This window comes from Globicephala melas, chromosome 7, assembly GCF_963455315.2.
Source record: "Globicephala melas chromosome 7, mGloMel1.2, whole genome shotgun sequence".
In the NCBI taxonomy this organism is placed as follows: Eukaryota; Metazoa; Chordata; class Mammalia; order Artiodactyla; family Delphinidae; genus Globicephala; species Globicephala melas.
Window position 1 is genome coordinate 98204103 of NC_083320.1, and position 15043 is coordinate 98219145.

Genomic DNA, 15043 nt, shown 5'->3' on the forward strand with positions numbered 1-15043 from the left:
TTACAATATTGCTTCTGCTTTATGTTTTGGTTTTTTGGCCGGGAGGCATGTGGGATATTAGCTCCCCGACCTGGGATCAACTGCACCCCCTGCACTGGAAGGTGAAGTATTAACCACTGGACCAGCAGGGAAGTCCCCAGGACGTGTGCTCTGATAAGCCAGGCCTGAGTCAGGACCTCGCCCCTGCAGCCCGTGGGGGGAGGGATGCGGATTGCACTGTAAACGTGTGAGCTGAGAGTGAGTGAGGTTAGATTTCCTAAGGAAAAGAGGTAAGCTCTTACTCAAAGAAGTAATGCTGAGCAGGCAACACAAGTGACCGCTCGGTGGTCTGCAGAGCCTCCCCTCCCTCAGAACTTGCATCACAGTTAAATGCTGGAACCCTGAAGACAGATGGAGGTGGCTTTCAGTCCTTATTAGTGTGAGCTTGGCAAATGGTTTCATTCCTGTGGGCCTCAGTTTTCTCATTGTATGGTGGGGATACAAGCTGTGCTGTGGGTATACCAGGAGAGTGAAATGAGACAATACTAAATGTTCACTAAACATTATATATAATTGGTCCTCTTCCCAACATCCCCTACGACCCCAGCTTAGATTAAACTGAATGAGGTTAACGAGCTTATCTCTTTTCTTCGTGGCTGTTTCCCTACTCCCTGAACACTGTAGGCACCCAGCCAATATTTCTGGAATGAATCAATGATGACAGAATTAATAAGTGTCCTGTGAATTTCTGTTCTTCAAATGTCAGCTCCCAAGCCTTAGCAAACAGAATTAGTCATTTCCTTCTCTTTATCTTTGGCATTTTTTATTAACTCTTCTTACAGCCCTTAGCAGCAAGAATGAGAACCAGGAATGTGTGTGACTCAACTCGGGATCCCACTGCTGGTCTAGCGCCTGGCACCCAGAACGGTGTATGTTGATGAATAAAAAAGATCACCTAGGGGCTTCCCTGGTGCCGCAGTGGTTGAGAGTCCGCCTGCCGATGCAGGGGACACGGGTTCGTGCCCTGGTCCGGGAGGATCCCACATGCGGAGCGGCTAGGCCCGTGAGCCATGGCCGCTGAGCCTGCGCGTCTGGAGCCTGTGCTCCGCAACGGGAGAGGCCACAACAGTGAGAGGCCCGCGTACCGCAAAAAAAAAAATCACCCACTTCAAACTGCTCACCTTACAGATGTTGTCACAGAGACCCAGAGAGGTTAAACAATTTGCCCAAAGCCACACAGCTCCCCACCTGAGCCATGACTTCTAGTTTAATACTCTTCCTTCTGCTTCATACCACCTGGACCCTGGTTCCCTGTGATGCCATGAGCACTACACACTGCTAAGGATAAAGTGAAGTTCTTGGTCTTCTAGAAGGGAAGGTGTAACAGGAGAACAAACCTGACTCCATATTGTATCTATTCCTTTAGCTTTAATCCTTGTGCTCTGTTGCCTGTGCATAGTCATGCTGGCTCTGAACCTTTTGTAAAACAATGTTGCCTAGAGCCTGAAATATACAGGATAGCCCATTCGCAAGGCTTTGACCTTCAAAGGTATAAAACTTTTCCATTCATAAAGAGATTAAAAAGTTGCAGAACAGAGATGAACATTTGTCTTGATGGAGGTTTATAGGAACATTGTGACCTGACCTACACAGACAGCTGCAAGAACAAAGGATTCCGGCACCCAGAAGTTTGTAACAATGAGCCACACCCCCTCCCCATTTAGTATAAAAGAAGCCTGAATTCTAACCTGAGTAAGATGGTTCTTTGGGACACTAGTCCACCACCTTCTACGTCTGCTGGCTTTCTGAAGAAAGTCACTCTTCCTTGCCCCAACATCTTGTCTCTGGATTGATTGGTCTGTCATGTGGCAAGCAGTATGAGCTTGGACTCAGTAACAAAGGGGCATCTGTAATATGGAAAGTCACCAGTACAGAGAGCAGCATCAAATTCTGAATGAGAGGTCAAGGATCATTCACTTGCTCCATCCCACATATAGCAGCATTTTTAGTCTCAGATTTTTTCTTTGGTGACCTCTGCTTCTTTCTAATAGCTCAGGCAGGGCTCAGCCATTCCTACCAGCTTCCACAACACATGCACACCCATCTAGTACCAAACCACTGAAAGAGGAGGCCAACAGGCCTTATTTGGACTGGAGACTGAATGCTAAAGCACACAGCAATGGGTTGATAAGCTCTTCTCCACACTACACCATCCTGTCCTCCATCTGAAGGAAGAGGCCTGGGCAGAGGTAAAGTCAGTCTCTCCCCTCCCTAACTACTCCCAAATCCAATTTCCCAAAGCCCAGGTGCCCTGCCTAGTTAATTTCTATCAAAACCACAATCTACCATTATTAACACACTCAGGACAGTTTATGCTATTCTCACTGGAGACCATGAAAAGGTTATTTATTTTATTCATTTATTTGGTCATCAAACATTTCAACAGCTACTGTACTATGTGCCAGGCACTGAGCATACCAAAACGAATAAGTGAATTATAAAGAATGTATCTGTCAGCTAAGACATCTAAGTAATCCATTAATACCATTTGTTCCAAAATCCCCAAAGCACCGAAGCTTTCTCATTCCCCATCACCCCACCCCAACTGATATTTAATTCAAAGAAATGCTTTGAAGAGCATGTCATTATCCGCTTTTTAATTAAGAGGAAAGGTTCTTTCGAGGCAAACTCGATCTTCTGACCAGCCAAACGGTGTTTTCCATAAACATTTTTAAAGAACTGAAAACAGCAGCCAGGTGCAGACTGCTCTCTCACAGTCAGAAAGAAGGTTGAGGTGATGTGTTCACTGCTTTCTTAACACCAGGAGGAAAGGCTGCTTCTAAATTTAAAGTATTCTGAATGTTTTGATGTGAGAAGGAAACAAAACATGTAAGACTCCATCAAAAATCTCTTTTGGAGGAGCTCAGAAGAGCCCAGTGCGATTTTTTTCCAGGACTCAGGAGCACAGAAAATAGATCTCAATGAACTAACTTGGCTGAGCGTAAACCATTTTGCTTCCACTTTCATTTGTAACAAGTTCATTCATTTTGCAAAGTTAATGACCCTAACTTGTTAGTGTTATGTGGGCTTCTGGAACTTTCCCTAGTATCCCCAAACTCCTTCCTTATAAGGCATTAGAAAGTATCCTTTTTAGTATAAAAAGGGACATTTTAGTTTCTCATCTACCCAAATATCTAATTTTTGAGTGAGGAAACTGAGGCCCAGAGTGTTTTGCTCGAGAGCACACAGCTAATGAGCCCTAGAGCCAAGACTAAAATAAGTCCCTTAACTCCAAATTGAGGTACACTTAAAGGAGCCCATTAAATAATTGTAGTCCTTGAAATTTACATAAGCGTCTACAGATTGTTAAGGGCCTTATATGTACTGGGTACTTTACATATACTTTTTTCTTTAAATCCTCCCATAAAACCTCCAAGATAGGGGTCATTAAACTAAACACTAAAGTGTTTAAATAATGCCAGTATGTAGCACTTACAGTAAACCGAGTACTTCCTATATATTTTCTCCAATTTGAACAAAAATCCTGCAAGGTATCATCATCCCTGTTTTATAGATGAGAGGCTTGCTTCTCTGAGAGATGAAGCAAATTGCTAAGTTCACAAAGCTAGGAAATCATGGTGATGGATCCAAATCTCCCCGTGAAAGACCTACTGTATCCCACAGAACACCCCCCAAGCATTAGGTACTTGACTCCAATAACAGTGCAACTAGTCAAGTCATCTGGGGCTGCCAGGTAGGGCCAAGCACTCTGCAGTGTAGTGGTGCCGCATGAAGCGACCTTGCATTAGGGTCTGCCTGAAGCTTAGCTTGTCAAAGTCAAAAACCTGACCCTATCATTTCATGCAGGGGTGGCTTGTGTCCTTAAGACACATTCACATTAGCAATATCACAAAATAATAAGCAGATAATTATTATTATGATAATATCGATAACTATCATTTATTGAGTATATGTTATATATGATATGCTTTATGTCCATTATCTCTAGTTATTATAGACATAGACCTATATGCATAAGAGACAAACCCCATTTTCCACTCAGGACACATCCTTATGTTGAATCGTGGTGCTTAAGGGTATCCTTAAGAATATGAACAAAGAATTGTCACAGAAGGAGGTGAGGGTGTTACCTCATTCTGCAGTGATCTACTTAATATCCTCTAGTGAAGGATCATTGCCAAAAGTTGATTTTTCTCACATAAGTTACAAGTATTTGACAGGCTTAGTCTAAAATCAGAACTGGTAATATGATAATCAGTACTCAAATATTGACTAAGTCTATTTTTTTGTGCTCCTTAATAGTTATGACAGAAAGGTATGCTGGGCTTCCCTGGTGGTGCAGTGGTTGAGAATCTGCCTGCTAATGCAGGGGACACAGGTTCGAGCCCTGGTCTGGGAAGATCCCACATGCCGCGGAGCAACTAGGCCCGTGAGCCACAACTACTGAGCCTGCGCGTCTGGAGCCTGTGCTCCGCAACAAGAGAGGCCGCAATAATGAGAGGCCCACGCACCGCGATGAAGAGTGGCCCCCGCTTGCCACAACTAGAGAAAGCCCTCACACAGAAACGAAGACCCAACACAGCCAAAAATAAAATAAATAAATAAATATTTTTTTTTTAAAAAAAGGTATGCTATGATGCCTAAGGCAACAATGTGATAAGATTTTGAGAAATTTGTCTGTGTCATCATGTAATAACATTTTTACAAATCTCATCGTAACACATGTTACTCCCCGGAAGACTTAAGCAATCTCTTCTATTGCTACTTGATTTTGACAATTTTTTTGTCCTCGTATTTTTGGAATGAAGCAGTGTGTTAGGCCAAGGGAGATATATCCCATCTTACTACACAGTGGCACCAACATCTCATTTTTATTCACAACAGCAACCAAGACCAACCTCATTCAAAAGATTAGAGGGCTTCCCTGGTGGCGCAGTGGTTGAGAGGCCGCCTGCCAATGTAGGGGACGCGGGTTCGTGCCCCGGTCCGGGAGGATCTCACGTGCCGCGGAGCGGCTGGGCCCGTGGGCCGTGGCTGCTGGGCCTGTGCGTCCGAACCCTGTGCTCTGCGACAGGAGGGGCCGCGGCAGTGAGAGGCCCGCGTACCGCAAAAAAAAAAAAAACATTAGAAACACGAACTTATTTGGGAAGTGCCTCAAAAGCCACCCACTCTTTTGCAGCCTTTGGTCTCTTCTGATGGCTCTGTTACATAAGATCACGACCATAGGACTGAACTAGGACATATCAAGTAGAAGCCACTGGTCCTAAAAGATGGCTAAATAAAGAAGAGTGAAGTCTCCAGTGTAAGTCCATCCTCGTATCCGCTCTAGAGAAAAAAAAATTTCCAAGTACTGGCTCTGGGTCCATGTAGACATTTCCTATATACATGGAGACATTTAACATGATGATCAAAGAGAAGGTCCAATGCAGTATAAATGTCAAGAGTAGGTTCTATCACCCTCCTACACTGTTGGTGGGATTGTGAATTGGTGCAGCCACTATGGAAAACAGTATGGAGGTTCCTCAAAAAACTAAAAATAGAAGTACCATATAGGGGCTTCCCTGGTGGTGCAGTGGTTAAGAATCCGCCTGCCAATGCAGGGGACATGGGTTTGAGCCTGGTCCTGGAAGATCCCACATGCCTCGGAGCAACTAAGCCCGTGTGCCACAACTACAGAGCCTACACTCTAGAGCCCGTGAGCCACAACTACTGAAGCCCGTGTGCCTAGAGCCCGTGCTCCGCAACAAAGACAAGCCACGGCAATGAGAAGCCCTCACACTGCAACAAAGAGTAGCCCCTGCTCGCTACAAATAGAGAAAGCCTGCGTGCAGCAACAAAGACCCAGTGCAGCCAAAAATAAATAAATTAATTAATTTAAAAAATAAAGAAATACCATATGATCCTGCAATCCCACTCCTGGGCATATATCCAGAGAAAACTATAATTCAAAAAGATACATGTGGGCTTCCCTTGTGGCGCAGTGGTGGAGAATCTGCCTGCCAATGCAGGGGACACGGGTTCGAGCCCTGGTCTGGGAAGATCCCACATGCCGCGGAGCAACTAAGCCCGTGAGCCACAACTACTGAGCCTGGGCGTCTGGAGCCTGTGCTCCACAAACGGGAGGGGCCACGACAGTGAGAGGCCCGCGCACCACGATGAAGAGTGGCCCCCGCTTGCCACAACTAGAGAAAGCCCTCGCACAGAAATGAAGACCCAACACTGCCAAAAATAAATAAATAAAGTTAAAAAAGAGTATTACACCTTTAAAAAAATAAAAATAAATAAATAAAAATAAAAAAGATACATGAACCCCAATGTTCATTGCAACACTATTTACAATATCCAAGACATGGAAACAACGTAAACGTCCATCAACAGACGAATGTATAAAGAAGATGTGGTATATATACACAATGGAATACTACTCAGCCATAAAAAAGAATGAAATAATGCCATCTGCAGCAACATAGATGGACACAGAGATTATCATTTTAAGTGAAGTAAGTCAGAAAGAAAAAGACAAATACCATATGATATCACTTATATGTAGGATCTAAAATATGAACAAATGCACTTATCTACAAATGCACTTATCTACAAAACTCACAGACATAGAGAACAGGCTTGTGATTGCTAATGGGGATGGGGGAGTGGGGGAGGGATGGATTGGGAGTTTGGGATTAGCAGATGTAAACTATTACATATATTGATAGAACTGTTTGGCCAACCCAATAGAATGGAAACAACAAGGTCCTACTGTATAGCCCAGGGAACTATAGTCAATATCCTGTGATAAACCGTGATGGAAAATAACATGAAAAAAATGTATATATATGTATAACTGAATCACTTTGCTCTACAGTAGAAATTAACACAACATTTCAAATCAACTATACTTCAGTAAATTTTTTTTTTTTTTTTTTTTTTTACGGTACGCAGGCCTCTCACTGCCGTGGCCTCTCCCGTTGCGGAGCACAGGCTCTGGATGCGCAGGCTCAGCGGCCATGGCTCACGGACCCAGCCGCTCCGCGGCATGTGGGATCTTCCCGGATCAGGGCATGAGCCCGTGTCCCCTGCATCGGCAGGCGGACTCTCAACCACTGCACCACCAGCGAAGCCCTACTTCAGTAAATTTTTAAAAAAGAATAGGTTCCATCTCATTCCTCTTCTTGAGCCAATAACTCACAGCTAATTAGCTGAGAAGGAGCTGCTGGATTCACTCATGATAAGGGCCCTGCATTGTTGTCAAAACTATATACCCAGAGAGTAGAAAAGCTAAAACCAAAATGTTGGCTGAGGTTATATACAGGAAAAGATGTAGACAGGATATAAAAGCCAAGTCATTAGAGTCATAAATGGACCAAACTCAGACATGACACAGCTCTAAATACAGTCTAAACATTAGTAATTTCTGGGAAGTTTTCTGCAGGTTAATTTCATCTATCACATACAGATTCTTATATCTTATCTTGACGTATTGAGTTGATTCAGTTTATTTGGAGGACCTACATGCCATTTTCTTCTACAACTGCACCAACATACACATACACATACCCAAACAACATTAGTCTCGTTCAAAAATTATATACAAACCAACTGAGCCTGGGTCTGGGTTTAATCAGCCAAAAGTTGCTTGGAAATTTGTCTACTCATTTGGGAAAAAAGTGAACTTAGACGCTTATCTCAAACTATAAACAAAATTAAAGTTCCAGGAGGATTAAAGATTTAAGCAAAAAAAAAACCCCAAAAAACTATAAACATACTACAGATGATACATCTAGCTATGGTGACCGGAAAAGGTTGGAAGAACCTCTCCCCAAGAAACAAGTAACTGCAAAGTGTTTATTCATGAAAACCTGCTCAAATTATAGCTAATAACAGCAGGAATCTGAGGCTTCTTGCCTGAGGAGCTCTGATCCCCCACCTAGCTCAGCTGGCAATGACAGTAGGTTTTACTACTAGGGCAGTGCTGGGTGAGAAAATCTACCCTTTGCTGCCTGGGTGCAGACTTTATTTGGGGCAGAGAGCAAAAACTCTCACTGGTAGTGTTGTTAGTTAAAGTAGCAAAACTAGAAAAAAAAATAGAATGGGGAAAACCTGTAGGTCTGCTAGCCTGAGGCTGTGGTTAGCTGTGGCAGACCAACCAGTTTATAGGAAGATCCTAGAAATGAGAAAGCTTTACAAGGGCTAGATACACTCTCCACACATCTTTGGCTGACTGGGGAACTACACATGTGCAGAGGAGACTTGAGAGAGCTTAATATAAAGTGAAAGTCGAGGCAGACTTGAGAACTGGCTTAACTTTGAATGCACTCCTCAATCCACAAACAGATTGATTAGCAGAGGGTAGAACTTTTATAGACTCAAGATACATGAGCACAACTTCTACCTAAATCATTGGTTGATCACTAAGCTATGCAGACATAGAGGTGACCCCTAGGAAGTCAGGCCAAAAAAATAAAAATGAATTTTAAAAAATTGAGCAAAGACATCAGTGGCCACATACCACAAAGGCAACAGACTCTACCATTTACAGGAAAGGTACAAAAGTAAAAGAAACAAAAGAGAACCTCATGGGTGACAGTCAGAAACCTCAGGGGTAAAAATCAATATATTACCTAAAAAGTCAGTTTTCAACAAAAATTATGAAACATACAAAGTAATAGAAAAGCGTGATCATGTTCAGGCATAAAAGCAGTCAATACAAATCCATTCTAACTGTGCTCAGATGTTAAAAGTAGCAGACAAAGACATCAAAGCAGTTACTATAACTATGCATAAAGAATTAAAGGAAACTTTGTTAAAAGAATTAAAGGAAAATATTATAACAACAATTGACAATAGTGAATCTTAATAGAGAAATATCAACTATAAAAGGAACCAAATGAAAATTAGAGTTGAAAAGTATAACAAACAAAATGAAAAATGAGCTTGAGAGTAGATGTGAGATAACAGAAGGAAAAAATTCATAAATTTGAAGATAGAGTAATCAAAATTATCCTTTCAGAAGAATACAGAGAAGAAAGATTGAAGGAAAATGAGCAGACCCACAGAGACCCTTAGGACAACAGAAAGAATTCCAACACACATGAATTAGGAGTCCTGAAGGAGAGGAAAGAGAAAAAGAGGTAGAAAAAAATTTAAAGTAATAATTCTTGAAAACTTCCTAAAGGTGCTGAAAAACATTTAGTGGCAGGTTCAAGGAATCCAACAAACCTAAGTAAGATAAACACAGAGATTCACACATCATAGTCGAATTGCTGAAAGCCAAAGACAATGAGAAAATCTTGAGTTCAGTAAGAGAAAAACGACTGTCATGTACAGGAGAACAACAACATGTACATCAGCTAACTTTCCATCAGGAAAAATGGAGGCCGCAAGGCAGCAGAATGAAAGAAAGAGTCTTAACTAATATATATAGCAAAACTATCTATCAAAAATGAAGGCAAAATAAAGTCATTCAAAGATAAACAAAAATAGGGAATTTGTAGCCATCAGAACTGCCTCCTAAGAAATAGTAAAGGAAGACTTTCAGGCTAAAAGAAGATGATATCAGATAACTTGAATTCACAAAAAGAAATGAAGAGCATTGGAAATTATAAATATTGGGTAAACATAAAAGACTCTATAAACAGGTATTGTTCTCTTTTCTCCCTTAATTTCTTTTAAAAAGTGATTGCATAAAGCAATAATTATAATTCTGTACTGTTGGATTTGTGTTGTATATAGATACAATATATATGGCAATAATAGTGCAGGGCTTCCCTGGTGGCGCAGTGGTTGAGAGTCCGCCTGCAGATGCAGGGGACACGGGTTCGTGCCCCGGTCCAGGAGGATCCCACATGCCGCGGAGCGGCTGGGCCCGTGAGCCATGGCCACTGAGCCTGCGCATCCAGAGCCTGTGCTCCACAACAGGAGAGGCCATAACAGTGAGAGGTCCATGTACCGCAAAAAAAAAAAATAATAATAATAATAATAATAGCACAAAAGAGAGAGGAAGAATTAGAGCTATATTGGAACCAAGTTGCTGTATTTTACCAGAATGGTCATTATTAAACTGAAGCACATTGTAGTAAGTTTACATATATATTGTAACCTAGAGCACCACTAGAAAATTAATTTTAAAGAATAGTTAATAAAACAACATAGGAATTTAAATGGCATGCTAAAAATATTTAACACAAAAGAAGCCAGCAAAAGAGGAACAGAGGGACAAAAAAGACATGAGACAAACAGAAAGCAAACAGCAAAATGGCAGATGTAAGTCTGACCATATCTATTATTATATTAAGTGTGAATGAATTAAACTCTTTAATCAAAAGACAATCATTATCAGCCTGGTTTAGAAAAGCAAGTTCCAACTATATGCTACCTTTAAGAAAGATACTTTAGATTCAAAAACACAAATAGATGGAAAGAAAAATAATGCGAGAAAGACATATGTCACGCAAACAATTATAAATACCTACATTAATATCAGAAAAAAATAGAATTTAAGACAAAAACATATTACTAAAGAGGGACATCAAGTAATGATAAAAGGATTAAAACATCAGGAATCTATAAGAATTATAAATATACAAGGAACTAATAACAGAGTACTGAATACATGAAGCAAACACTGACAGAATGGAAATAAACAATTTAGTAATTATAATTGGAGATTTCAAGTTCCTTTTCTCAGCAGTTAAACTAAAAATAAAATTAATAATGATATAGAAGACATAAACAACAACCAACCAACTGTACCCAATTATTGATAACATATATAGAAGATTACACAATGGTTTCAATCCACAGGGAATATTTTCCAGGTAGATCATATGTTAAATTATAAAACTAATCTCAGTAAACTTAAAAGGATTAAAACCGTACAAAATATATTCTTCAACCATGATAGAACTAAATTGGAAATCAGATACAGAAAAATTGGGACAACCTTCAAAATTTTGAAAAATATACTTCTAAGTAACACATGAGTCAAAGAAGAAATCACAAGTTTAATTAGAAAATATTTTTTTAAAGCCCAAACATACTAAAATGTATGAGTGCAGGTAATGCAATGCTTAGAAGAAAACTTACAGCACTGAATGCTTAAGTGAGAAAATTAGAAGATCTATAATCAATAATCCAAGGTAGAAAAAGAAAAGCATATCAAACCTAAAGTAATTACATGGAAGGAAACAATAAAGATCAGAGTGGAAATCAATAAAATAAAAATAGAGAAAGAAATCAACAAAATCAAGTCAATTCTTTGAAAAGAATAAAATTGATAAAACTGTCACTAGACTGACAAAGAAAAAAGAGATAAAATATAAATTACTAAAATCAGGAATGAAAAGGGGATATAATTACTGATCTGACAGAAATTGAAAGAATTATGAGAGTATTATAAACTACTTTAGGCCAGCTAATTACACAATGTAGATGAAATGGAAAGATCAATAACAAATTAAAAATTGAATTAGTAATTAAAAATTTTCCCACAAAGAAAAGCCCAGGCCCAGATGACTTTACTGGTAAATTTTCTCACATCTTTAAGGAAGAAGATATACCAATCCTACACAAACTCTTTCAGAAAATATATGTATTAGTTTGCTAGGGCTGCCATAAAAAAGTATCCCAAACTGAATGGCTTAAACAACAGAGATGTATTGTCTCACAGTCTGGAGACTAGACGTCTGAGATCAAGGTGTGAGCAGGGCTGGTTCCTTTTGAGGCTGTGAGGGAAGGGTATGTTCAGGCCTCTCTCCTTGGCTTGTAGATGGCCTGTTTTCTCCCTATGTCTTCACCTTGTCTTCCCTCTGTCTGTGTCTCTGTGCAAATTTCTCCTTCTTATAAGGACACCAGTCATATTAGATTAGGGCCCATCCTAATGACCTTATTTTAAGTTGATTACCTCTGTGAAGATCCTATCTCCAAATTAGGTCACAATCTGAGGTATTAGTGGTTAGTACTTTAACACATGAATTTGAGGAAGGGACACAATTCAACCTATAACAATGGATAAGGAACAAATACTTTGCAACTCATTCTATGAGGCCAGGATTATCACCCAGATATCAAAGACAGATATATCAGAAGTAGAGAAAACTAAAGACCAACATCCCTCATGAAAACTGATACAAAATTTATGAAAATAATATTAGCAAACTAAATATATAAATACATATATTTTGATTACACATGATAACCAAGTGGGAATTACTTCAGGAAAGTAAGGTTGATTTAACATCTAAAAATAAATTAATATTATATATCATATTAATAGAATGGACAAAAAAATCACATGATCATCTCAGCAGCTATAGGAATAGCATTTGACAAAATTCAATACCTATTCATGATTAAAAAACAAGCAAACAAAAACACTCTCCATAAAGTTCTAGACAAAAACTAGAACTTCCTCAACCTTTTAAAGAGCTTCTAAAAAATCCTACAGCTGTGTTAGACTTACGGGTGAAAGAGTGAAAGCTTCCTTCCTAAGATCAGGAATAAGACAAGGATGTCTGTTCTTACCACTTCTATTGAAAAAGTTACTGAAGCCTTTACCCAGGAATACGCTAGAGCAAGAAATAAAAAACAACCAGGGGACTTCCCTGGTGGCTCAGTGGTTAAGACTCTGAGCTCCCAATGTAGGGGGCCCGGCTTTGACCCTTGGCCAGGGAACTAGATCCCACATGTATGCCACAACTAAGAGTTTGCATGCCACAACTAAGGAGACTGCATGCTGCAACTAAGGAGCCCATGAGCAGCAACTAAGGAGCCCACGAGCTGCAACTAAGGAGCCTGCACAACCAAATAAAAAAAATAAATAAAAAGGCAACCAGATTGGGAAAGGAAGGAGTAAAATTGTCCTTATTCACAAAATATGAATATCAAAACTCTGATGGAATGTACAATAAACCTACTAAAAGTAATAAGTTTATCAACATTGCAGAATACAAGCAACAAACAATCTACAAATGAAATTAAGAAAAAATTCTAGTTGCAATAGTCATAAAAAGAATAAAACACTTAGAGAAATACTAACAAAATAAGGGTAAGAGCCATACACTGAGAACTTCAAAAGATTTAAAGAAATGGAGAGACATATCATGTTTACAGGTTGGAAAACTCAATATTGTGAAGATGGCAGTTTTGCCCAAATTGATCTGTAGATTCAAATGCAATCCCTATCAAAACCCAGCTGGACTGTTTTTATAGAAACTAGCAAGTTGATGCTAAACTGTATATAAAAATGCAAAAGACCTGAACTAGCCAATATAAGTTTGAATAAGAAAAGCAAAATTAAAGGATTCACATTACCTCATATCAAAATTTACTATAAAATACAGTAATCAAGAAAGTGTGGTATTGGTATAAAGATAGATATATTAATCAATGGAACAGAATAGAGAGTACAGAAATATACCCCTACATTAATGGACAATTTATTTCTATTTTCAACAAAGATGTCAAGACAATCTGCTGTAGAAAAGATAGTTTTTTCAACAAATAGTGCTAATACAATTGAATATGAATATGCAAATAAAAAAATTTAGTCCTTACCTCACACCATACACAGATATTAACTTAAATGGAGCATAGACTTCAGTGTAGATCTAAAACTATAAAATGTCTAAAAAAGCACAGGAGAAAATCTTTGTGGCCTTGGGTTAGGCATAGAGCTCTTAGATTTGACATGAAAAGCAAGATCCATAAAAGAAAATATTGATAAATTGCACTTCAACAAAATTTAGAACTTTTGCTCTTCAAAAAATACCATTAAGAAAAAAAAAAGATAAACCATACACATGGAGAGATTATTAGCAAATCATGTATTTGATAAAGGATTTGTATCCTGATCAAGAAAAGAATTCTTACAGCTCGATAATTAGAAGGCAATTAAAAAATATGCAAACAACTTTAGTAGACATATCACCCAAGAAAAAATATGAATGGCTCAACATCGTTACTCATTAGGGAAATGCAAATTAAATCACAATAAGATACAACTCACTGTCCACCCACTATAAGGGCTACAGTTAAGAAACTGACAATACCAAGTGGTGGCAAGATTCTAAAATGGTGTAACATTTAGGAAAATAGTTGGAAAGTTTCTTAAAAAGTTGAACATATACTTCACAAATGATATAGCAATTCTACTCCTAAGTACCTACTGAAAAGGAATGAAGGCATATGTCTACACAAAGACTTACACGTGAATATACAAAGTAGCATTATTCATAATAAGAAAAAACTGGAAATAACCCAAATGTCAATCAACTGGTATACAGATAAACTAAATGTGGTATACCTATACAATGGAATGCTATTTAGTACCGAAAAGGAACAATCTACTAATACTACAACATGGATAAACTTCAAAGTCATTATGCTAAATGAAAGAAGCCAGACACAAAAGACAACATATTGCATAGTTCCATTTATATGAAATTTCTAGGAAAGGCAAATCTACAGAACTAAAAAGCAGATCACTGGTTGCCTTAGCCTGAGGTTAGAATGAGAAATAACTGTAAAGGGACACAAAGGAACTTTCTGAGTTGATGGAAATGTCTTAAAACTGGATGGTTGCGTGACTCTCCCCATTTGCAAAAATAATTGAACAGTATACTTACCTTGGGTGAATGTTTTTGCATGAACACTAAATCTCAAGAAAGCCTTAAAACTAATTAAAAGTAAAAAATATTAGAAAAGAAATAGAAAAGTTAACATATGTGTATTAAATGCTGCAGAAACAAGTGATGTGGGAATGGGCACAGAAAGATAAAAAAAAACATTTTAAAGGAATAATGACAATTTGCTAAAGCTTGGAAGGGGCGGGTGAAGGAGAGAAAGGAATCAAAAGTACCACGAGTTTTCACATCAGAAGTTGGTAGGCTGAGCTGCTCTCGGGGTGTAAAATATCACTAGGAAGTCTGGTTGAGTTTGACAGGCAATTGGAAATGCAACCCTGGAGCTCAGACAGATGTCAGTTTGAAGATTGCAGATTTGGAAATCATGCACAGGGCTGAAATCATGGGACTGAATGAGATCATGA

At 38.9% G+C, this 15043-nt stretch overlaps 1 protein-coding gene across 1 annotated transcript in view; it reads right to left on the reverse strand.

Moving 5' to 3' along the window:
* SLC35F5 (solute carrier family 35 member F5) overlaps positions 1-15043 on the reverse strand; it is a 208537-nt gene that overhangs the window by 118378 nt on the left and 75116 nt on the right. The gene's annotated exons all lie outside the window — the stretch shown is intronic.